We start from the raw sequence: 9,241 nt of genomic DNA, 5'->3' as shown, positions 1-9,241 counted from the left end.
TTATAAATGATAGATCACTTCACTGCAAAGCAAGCATAATGCCCCCAATGGGACTCAAGTCTCGAAATAAGGGTGAGGTGGTTTAACCACAAAGTTAATGGAGCTCCAGCTTCAGGTCCTCACTTGCAGGGCCCCCTCCAAGAACCTGTGACCACTTTCATATTATCCCTGATCAGGCCCAACAAAACCTGGATCTGGGTCAAGGTATACAACCTTTGATGATTTTTAAAAAAATGTAAATAGTCAATATGAATTGAGATCTAGTTAACAAATTCCACTTGGAAAATACTATTCCTTTTAAGGAAATTGGAGCAGTTGTGGAGAATTGGCAATGTATTTCCCCCAAGATGTGACCGGTGGTAGTGGTGGCTGAGAAAGTGGTCATGAGCGAGTGAGGGGAGGTTCAGGGTTGGACCTGTGCACTGAGCACTTGCAGAGCTGTTGACCTTGGAAGTCAAGAGTTAAAGCTGGGTTAGGTCACCAGCTGGAGAATCAGCTTAAGAGAAGTAATGAGGCCCTGAGTGGGTTCTGAGGAAAGCCATCTAAGATGAGCAGTGAGACTGCCAGGCTTGAGTGTACCTAGGACAGAATAATTGCATCCTGAAATCTGCCCACCTGCTGCAGGCAACAAGATTTCTGATTGTGTGGTGGCATTGGGATGCCTTGTGGAAAATAGATGGGACCTTTCCAAGTTGGGCGTCAGAGATCATCTTGTCTCAGCCCCTTATGAGATAGATGGGTATGGAGACATGCTTGCTGGAGGTGACCAGACCAATGCTAGAGTGTCTTCTGATTATCATCACCCACTTGTGTTTGCCTGGAGACCAGCAAAATAGCCTGAAACAGATGATGAAGATCATCTACCAGCAATGGGCTGGGCCCAAGGGGATTTGCCTAGCCTTGGAGAGATGGGGATCAGCCAGTGCATCTATCCTCCTAGAGCTAAGTTTACATTGCTATCTGACACGTCACTAAGCACCACAGTGGGACCTGACATCAGTGGAACTGATTTATTTCACCCCCCTGTGTTCCTCCCTGGTGCATGTCCATCAGCCTGTCACCTGTCAATCTTTTATTGAGAGCAAATTTCTATGTGGCAACTCAGTCTGAAAGCCATTGTTTTCTAGAGGACCTGAGGAATTTTGTTATGGTCTGCAATGTGATTTGGGGTGGAGATTGCTTGATGTCATAGGTCTAGGGCCAAGCCCTGTGGACAGTGAGGAGGGACAGCACCCAGTGGGAGAGCAGGCTATTTAGTGGAAGGTTAAAACCTCTTGGGAACCTAATCTGTGCTGGCCCCTGCAGTGGACACAACTAATAGAGGGTCCTAGCCCTTCTTCTTTATCCATTCCCTGCAAAAAGTAAGCACATTCTATTATGGAATTGTTAAAATGTTCTTTGTTTTAATATATGGCCCTGTGTGTTTCCAAAAAGATGTTATAGGCCAAGCATTTACTTGCAGTTTTACCTTTTGCCTGTGAGCTAAATTGTTGAATGTTCATTTAATCTGAAATGCACAAAAAATGACAATTACAATAACATGGTTTGGGCATTCACATTAGGTTTCATAAGTTCACTTTGGGCCAAATCAAGGAGACATGCAAAGAAGACTTATACAAAATACATTTGTACTAATCTGTAGGCACCCTCAGTGGGATTTCTGCTGGGTTCTCTCTGAGGAGGGTGTGAGTGTGTACTGGGCATCATGCAATCATGCTTTTTATTCTGATGCATGAAGGCCCTCAGCCCTGGGTGTAGCAGCTGTCCCTAAAAGCTGGACTTGTCTTGCCCCTCTAGAAGGACTGACAACAATTTCTTCTTATGTTATCTACTAGAGGCCCGGTGCACGAAATTCATGCATGGATGGGGGGAGGGTCCCCTCAGCCCAGCCTGCACCCTCTTCAATTGGGGACCCCTTGGGGGATGTCCGACTGCTGGTTTAGGCCCGATCCCATAGGGCCTAAACCGGCAGTCGGACATCCCTCTCACAATCTGGGACCGCTGGCTCCTAACTGCTCACCTGCCTGCCTGCCTGATCGCCCCTAACTGCCTCTGCCTGCCAGCCTGATCACCCCCAACTGCCCTCCCCTGCAGGTCTGATCTTGCCCCCAACTGCCCTCCTCTGCTGGCCAATTTGGTTCTGATTGGTTGGTTTCTATGCCAGTCAGCGTCAAAAGCTCCACCTCCTAGGCAGCCATTGGTTCTGCATCAGTCTGCATTCCCACCAGCAGTGCAAAAGGGTTCCTTTTTCTCCTCATCCTCTCCAGCGTTTGTCATTTATTGATTTGCTGGATGATAGCCATTTTGCCATGTGTGAGATGGTTCCTCATTGTTGTTTTGATTTGCATCTCTTGATGACTTTGAGCATGTTTTCATATGTCTCCTGGCCTTCTGTATGTCCTCTTTTGAAAAGTGTATATTTAGGTTCTTTGCCCATTTTTTGATTGGATTGTTTATCTTCCTTTTGTTACATTGTATTAGTTCCCTATAAATTTTGGAGATTAAACACTTATTGGAGATAACATTGGCAAATATGTTCTCCCATGCAGTGGGCTTTCTTGTTGTTTTGTTGATGGTTTCTTTTGCTGTACAGAAGCTTTTTTTTTTTTTTTATGTAGTCCCATTTGTTTATTTTCTCCTTAGTTTCCATTGCCTTAGGAGCTGTATCAGTAAAGATATTGCTATGACCTATGTCTGCTATTTTGCTGCCTATAGCTTCTACTAAGATTTTTATGGTTTCCTGTCTTACGTGTAAGTCCTTTATCCACTTTGAGTTTATTTTTGTATGTGGTGTAAGTTGGTGGTCTAGTTTCATTTTTTTGCATGTGTCTGTCCTATTTTCCCTACAGCATTTATTGAAGAGACTGTCTTGACTCCATTGTGTGCTCTTGCCTCCTTTCTCAAATATTAATTGAGCATAATGGCTTGGGTCGATCTCTGGGTTCTGTGTTCTGTTCCATTGGTCTATATGTCTTTTCTTGTGCCAGTACCAGGCAGTTTTGAGAACTGTGGCTTTGTAGTATAGCTTGATATATGGTATTGTGATCCGTCCAACTTTGTTCTTTATCAAGATTGCTGTAGCTATTCGGGGTCTTTTTTTATTCCAGATGAATTTTTGGAGAGTTTGTTCTAGGTCTTTGAAGTATGCTGTTGGTATTTTATTTTTTTTTATTATTTTTTTAATATATTTTATTGATTTTCTACAGAGAGGAAGGGAAAGGGATAGAAAGCTAGAAACATCGATGAGAGAGAAACATCGACCAGCTGCCTCCTGCACACCCCCCACCGGGGATGTGCCCGCAACCAATGTACATGCCCTTGACCGGAATCGAACCCGGGACCCCTCAGTCCACAGACCGACGCTCTATCCACTGAGCCAAACCGGTTTCGGCTACTGTTGGTATTTTAATAGGAATTGCATTGAATCAATAGATTGCTTTGGGGACTATGGAGATTTTAATGATGTTGATTCTACCAATCCATGAACATGGTATATTCTCCCATTTGTTTATGTCTTCCTCTATCTCTTTTTTCAATGTCCTGTAGTTTTCCAAGTACAGGTCTTTTTCATCCTTAGTTAAGTTTATTTCTAGGTATCTTAATTTTTTTGGTGCAATGGTAAATAGGATTGTTTTTTTCATTTCTCTTTCTGTGAGTTCATTATTGATGTATAAAAAGGCCATTGATTTCTCGGTATTAATTTTGTATCCTGCTACATTGCCAAATTTATTTATTAGGTCTAGTAGTTTTTTGATGGAGTCTTTGGGTTTTCTATGTATAGTATCATGTCATCTGTGAATAAGGACAGTTTAACTTCTTTTCCAATTTGAATGCCTTTTATTTCTTCTTCTTGTCTGATTGCTATGGCTAGCACTTCCAGTACTATGTTGAACAGGAGTGGTGAGAATGGGCATCCCTGTCTTGTTCCTTTTCTTAGGGGAAATGAGTTTAATTTTTGCCCATTGAGTATGATTTTGGCTGTAGATTTGTCATATAAGGCTTTTATTATGTTGCGGCATGATCCCTCTATTCCCACTTTGCTGAGAGTTTTTATCAAGAAAGGGTGTTGGATTTTGTCAAATGCTTTTTTTGCATCAATTGATATGATTATATGATTTTTTTTTTTTTTTTTTTTTTTTTTTTAATTTCTTTATTGATTAAGGTGTCACATATTTGTCCTCATCCCCCCATTCCCATCCCACCCCTCTCCCCACGCATGCCCCAATCCCCTGTTGAACTTAACCGTTGGATAGGCTTATATGCATGCATACAGGTCCTTTGGTTGAACTCTCCCCCTCCCCCCACCCTCCCCCTACCATCCCCTATCCTCCCTCTGAGGCCCGATAGTCCGATCGATGCCTCCTTGCTTCTGGTTCTGTTCTTGTTCCTCAGTCTATGTTGTTCATCATTTCCTCTAGATGAACGAGATCAAATGTCACTAGATATATACTAATAAGAACTGAATGTGAGACGAGCAATAATATTTATGCTGACAGGCAAATGAATCAATCTGTAGCGAGCTTCCCCCTGGACCAACAGTTCTTTTGATACCCAATTTCGATGTCCAGTAGTTCCTTATGTGTACATGTCAGCACTGACCCCTCAGCTCTGGATGGTGGACAAATGGTGGTAATGGAGGTCTGACTCCCTCTGGTTTGGTCTCGGCCGATCCCAGGGGCACGGCGTCACCTGGACTAAGGGGCATGTGGCCTCACCCATACCCAAGGGGCGCGTGGTCTCACCCGGGCCTGGGACCCAGCCTCACCCGGATGGATCCAGGGGCGCACGGCCTCCCCCGGACCCAGGATCTGGCTTCACCCGTACCCAAGGACACTTGGCCTCTCCCAGACCCAGGGGCACGTGGCCTCACCCGGGCTTAGTTGCACAAGGCCTCACCTGGATCCAGGGACACATGGTCTCTCCCGGAACCAGGGAGGCTTGGCCTCTCCCAGACCCAGGGCCACTTGGGCTCACCCGGGCCTAGGTGCACGAGGCCTCATCCGGATCCAGGGACGCATGGTCTCACCCGGACCCAGGGACGCTTGGCCTCTCCCAGACCCAGGGGCACGTGGCCTCACCCGGGCCTAGGTTCACGAGGCCTCACTCGGATCCAGGGACACATGGTCACACCCAGACCCAGGAACGTTTGGCCACTCCCAGACCCAGGGCCACTTGGGCTCACCCGGGCCTAGGTGCATGAGGCCTCATCCGGATCCAGGGACACATGGTCTCACCCGGACCCAGGGACGCTTGGCCTCTCCCAGCCCCAGGGCCACTTGGGCTCACCCGGGCCTAGGTGCACGAGGCCTCATCCGGATCCAGGGACGCATGGTCTCACCCGGACCCAGGGACGCTTGGCCTCTCCCAGACCCAGGGCCACTTGGGCTCACCCGGGCCTAGGTGCACGAGGCCTCACCCGGATCCTGGGACACATGGTCTCACCCGGACCCAGGGATGCTTGGCCTCTCCCAGACCCAGGGCCACTTGGGCTCACCCGGGCCTAGGTGCACGAGGCCTCACCCGGATCCAGGGACACATGGTCTCACCCGGACCCAGGGACGCTTGGCCTCTCCCAGACCCAGGGCCACTTGGGCTCACCCGGGCCTAGGTGCACGAGGCCTCACCCGGATCCAGGGACACATGGTCTCACCCGGACCCAGGGACGCTTGGCCTCTCCCAGACCCAGGGCCACTTGGGCTCACCCGGGCCTAGGTGCACGAGGCCTCACCCGGATCCAGGGACACATGGTCTCACCCGGACCCAGGGACGCTTGGCCTCTCCCAGACCCAGGGCCACTTGGGCTCACCCGGGCCTAGGTGCACGAGGCCTCAACCGGATCCAGGGACACATGGTCTCACCCGGACCCAGGGACGCTTGGCCTCTCCCAGACCCAGGGCCTCTTGGGCTCACCCGGGCCTAGGTGCACGAGGCCTCATCCGGATCCAGGGACGCATGGTCTCACCCGGACCCAGGTACGCTTGGCCTCTCCCAGACCCAGGGCCACTTGGGCTCACCCGGGACTAGGTGCACGAGGCCTCACCCGGATCCTGGGACGCATGGTCTCACCCGGACCCAGGGATGCTTGGCCTCTCCCAGACCCAGGGCCACTTGGGCTCACCCGGGCCTAGGTGCACGAGGCCTCACCCGGATCCAGGGACACATGGTCTCACCCGGACCCAGGGACGCTTGGCCTCTCCCAGACCCAGGGCCACTTGGGCTCACCCGGGCCTAGGTGCACAAGGCCTCACCCGGATCCAGGGACACATGGTCTCACCCGGACCCAGGGACGCTTGGCCTCTCCCAGACCCAGGGCCACTTGGGCTCACCCGGGCCTAGGTGCACGAGGCCTCATCCGGATCCTGGGACACATGGTCTCACCCGGACCCAGGGATGCTTGGCCTCTCCCAGACCCAGGGCCACTTGGGCTCACCCGGGCCTAGGTGCACGAGGCCTCACCCGGATCCAGGGACACATGGTCTCGCCCGGACCCAGGGACGCTTGGCCTCTCCCAGACCCAGGGGCACGTGGCCTCACCCGGGCCTAGGTGCACGAGGCCTCACCCGGATCCAGGGACACATGGTCTCACCCGGACCCAGGGACGCTTGGCCTCTCCCCGACCCAGGGCCACTTGGGCTCACCCGGGCCTAGGTGCACTAGGCCTCATCCGGATCCAGGGACGCATGGTCTCACCCGGACCCAGGGACACTTGGCCTCTCCCAGACCCAGGGCCACTTGGGCTCACCCGGGCCTAGGTGCACGAGGCCTCACCCGGATCCAGGGACACATGGTCTCACCCGGACCCAGGGACGCTTGGCCTCTCCCAGACCCAGGGCCACTTGGGCTCACCCGGGCCTAGGTGCACTAGGCCTCATCCGGATCCAGGGACGCATGGTCTCACCCGGACCCAGGGACACTTGGCCTCTCCCAGACCCAGGGCCACTTGGGCTCACCCGGGCCTAGGTGCACGAGGCCTCACCCGGATCCAGGGACACATGGTCTCACCCGGACCCAGGGACGCTTGGCCTCTCCCAGACCCAGGGCCACTTGGGCTCACCCGGGCCTAGGTGCACAAGGCATCACCCGGATCCAGGGACACATGGTCTCACCCGGACCCAGGGACGCTTGGCCTCTCCCAGACCCAGGGCCACTTGGGCTCACCCGGGCCTAGGTGCACGAGGCCTCACCCGGATCCAGGGACACATGGTCTCGCCCGGACCCAGGGACGCTTGGCCTCTCCCAGACCCAGGGGCACGTGGCCTCACCCGGGCCTAGGTGCACGAGGCCTCACCCGGATCCAGGGACACATGGTCTCACCCGGACCCAGGGACGCTTGGCCTCTCCCAGACCCAGGGCCACTTGGGCTCACCCGGGCCTAGGTGCACGCAGCCTCACCCGGATCCAGGAACACATGGTCTCGCCTGGACCCAGGGGTGTGTGGGCTCTCCCAGACCCAGGGGCGCTTGGCCTCGCCCGGGCATGGGGTCCAGCGTCATCCGGGTCCAGGGGCACTTGGCCTCACCCGGACCCGGAGTCCGGCCTCACCTGGACCCAGGGGCATGTGGCCTCACCTAGACCCAGGGACGTGAGGCCTCACTTATACCCAGAGGCGTGCGACCACACCCGAGTCCAGAGGCGCGCAACCCCGCCCGCACCCGGGTCTCAGCGGGGCCCCGTCTTCCCGATCCCAATTCCTGCCGGTCAATCCCCCCTCAGCAATTCCCCTGGCCATCCTTCCAGAGCTCCAGTATGGCTGCTGCAGAACTCGTCGGGCGGCGGCTCGGCGAAGTTCCGGTGCACCCGGTGCATGGCGGTGGGCCAGTCTGGCGTCGCTGCGCCGGCCCTTGGGTCTGCATAGGTGGCCGGTCGCCGAGCATGCGCACCTGGCCGCTTCAGGGGCGTTGAGATTCTTGACGGACTCAGAGGTCAGCAAGCGCGGAGTCTCCCACCCCATGTCTCATAGGGGCTCGTCTGTCCGTGCTTGGCTGCCAGTGGAGCCGTCCCCTCAGCCGGAGACCGCCGGGGGAACTGCGCCGAGCACGTTCCAGGCCGCTGTTGTATCGCCTGAGCCATAGTTCTTTTGTGTCGCCTGAGCTGTAGTTCTTAAAGTGTGGTCTTTGGGTCACCGGCATCAGCATCATCCCACATACCCCTCTTTTATTCTAGTTGTAGAGCATCTACTCAGCCAGCCCTATGGTGGTCTTGGATGGTGTCTGCTCTGCTCTCTTGTCGTAGTCTCAAAGTTGTTGTGGAAGGCAACAATCAGGCTTCCGCCCTATGCCTCCATCTTGGTCCTCCTTTGTATAGTTAAGTCTTGATTGTTGTTGGTGTCACTGGGGGGGCTCTCTTTGTCTATAAAGGAAGAGTTGCTGTGCAGGAGACACGTTTATGGGCCGGGTCTTGGTGCAGCAAAGCTTTGGCGCTCACTGAATATTCCCGTTGAATGTGTCCCTTATGCACGTGGTTGAAATCTGGTGTCATCTCCCACAGACCACTAGATGCCCTCGTTTCTGGGTCTCCAATGGGGTGTAGATCAGCTACTGCCTTAGGCACTCAGCAAGGATTACAGCAAAAACTGTAGTTTCTTCCTCCTGTCTGAGTGGCCCTGGAGCAGTCCGACTAGAACAGCAGATCATCTGGTCCGCTGCCAGAGGGCAGGCCACCCACATGCATAAGCCGTTGCTTGGGGCGCAGGTGTGCCTGCAAGACTTGCGGGGCAGGTCTTCCAAACGTGCGGGGCGGGTCCCAGGGCGGGGCGGGGTCTCAGGGCGCCAGCAGGCCATGGTGCGGCGAGCCTCGATGGCTGTGAGTCTGGTCCTTCTGCCTTCCATGTATCTAAGTCACCCTCGTTCCGCACTCCAGCGCAGCAAACACTGATTGCTGGGCGCACCTCTGCAAGAGTCCCGCCTCTCCCCGCAGGCATCTGGGTCTCCCGGGGTTCGCCAGAAGATGGGTTTCAGGGTGATGGAGAGCTAATCTTCCTTAGGTTTGGAACAAAAGCCCCTTTCCCCCGCCACCAGCCAGACCCACGCACCTCCACACCTCATCCCCTCCGATTTCGCTGGGTGCGAGGCAACAGAACAGCCTTTAACCTCCGCCGCCATCTTTTTCAAACTTCTCAATTTATACTTCTTAATCCCTTCATTTCAGTCAACTCTACTGAAGTCTAGCGCCGCCGGGAGGTGCACGGAAAGGGCGCCCGGGCCTCCGTCCGGTGCGCGGTGCGCGCGTCCCGCGGAACCAG

This window comes from Eptesicus fuscus, chromosome 5, assembly GCF_027574615.1.
Source record: "Eptesicus fuscus isolate TK198812 chromosome 5, DD_ASM_mEF_20220401, whole genome shotgun sequence".
NCBI classification, from domain to species: Eukaryota; Metazoa; Chordata; class Mammalia; order Chiroptera; family Vespertilionidae; genus Eptesicus; species Eptesicus fuscus.
The sequence above is the reverse complement of the archived record's forward strand: the minus strand, read 5'-3'. Positions refer to the sequence as shown.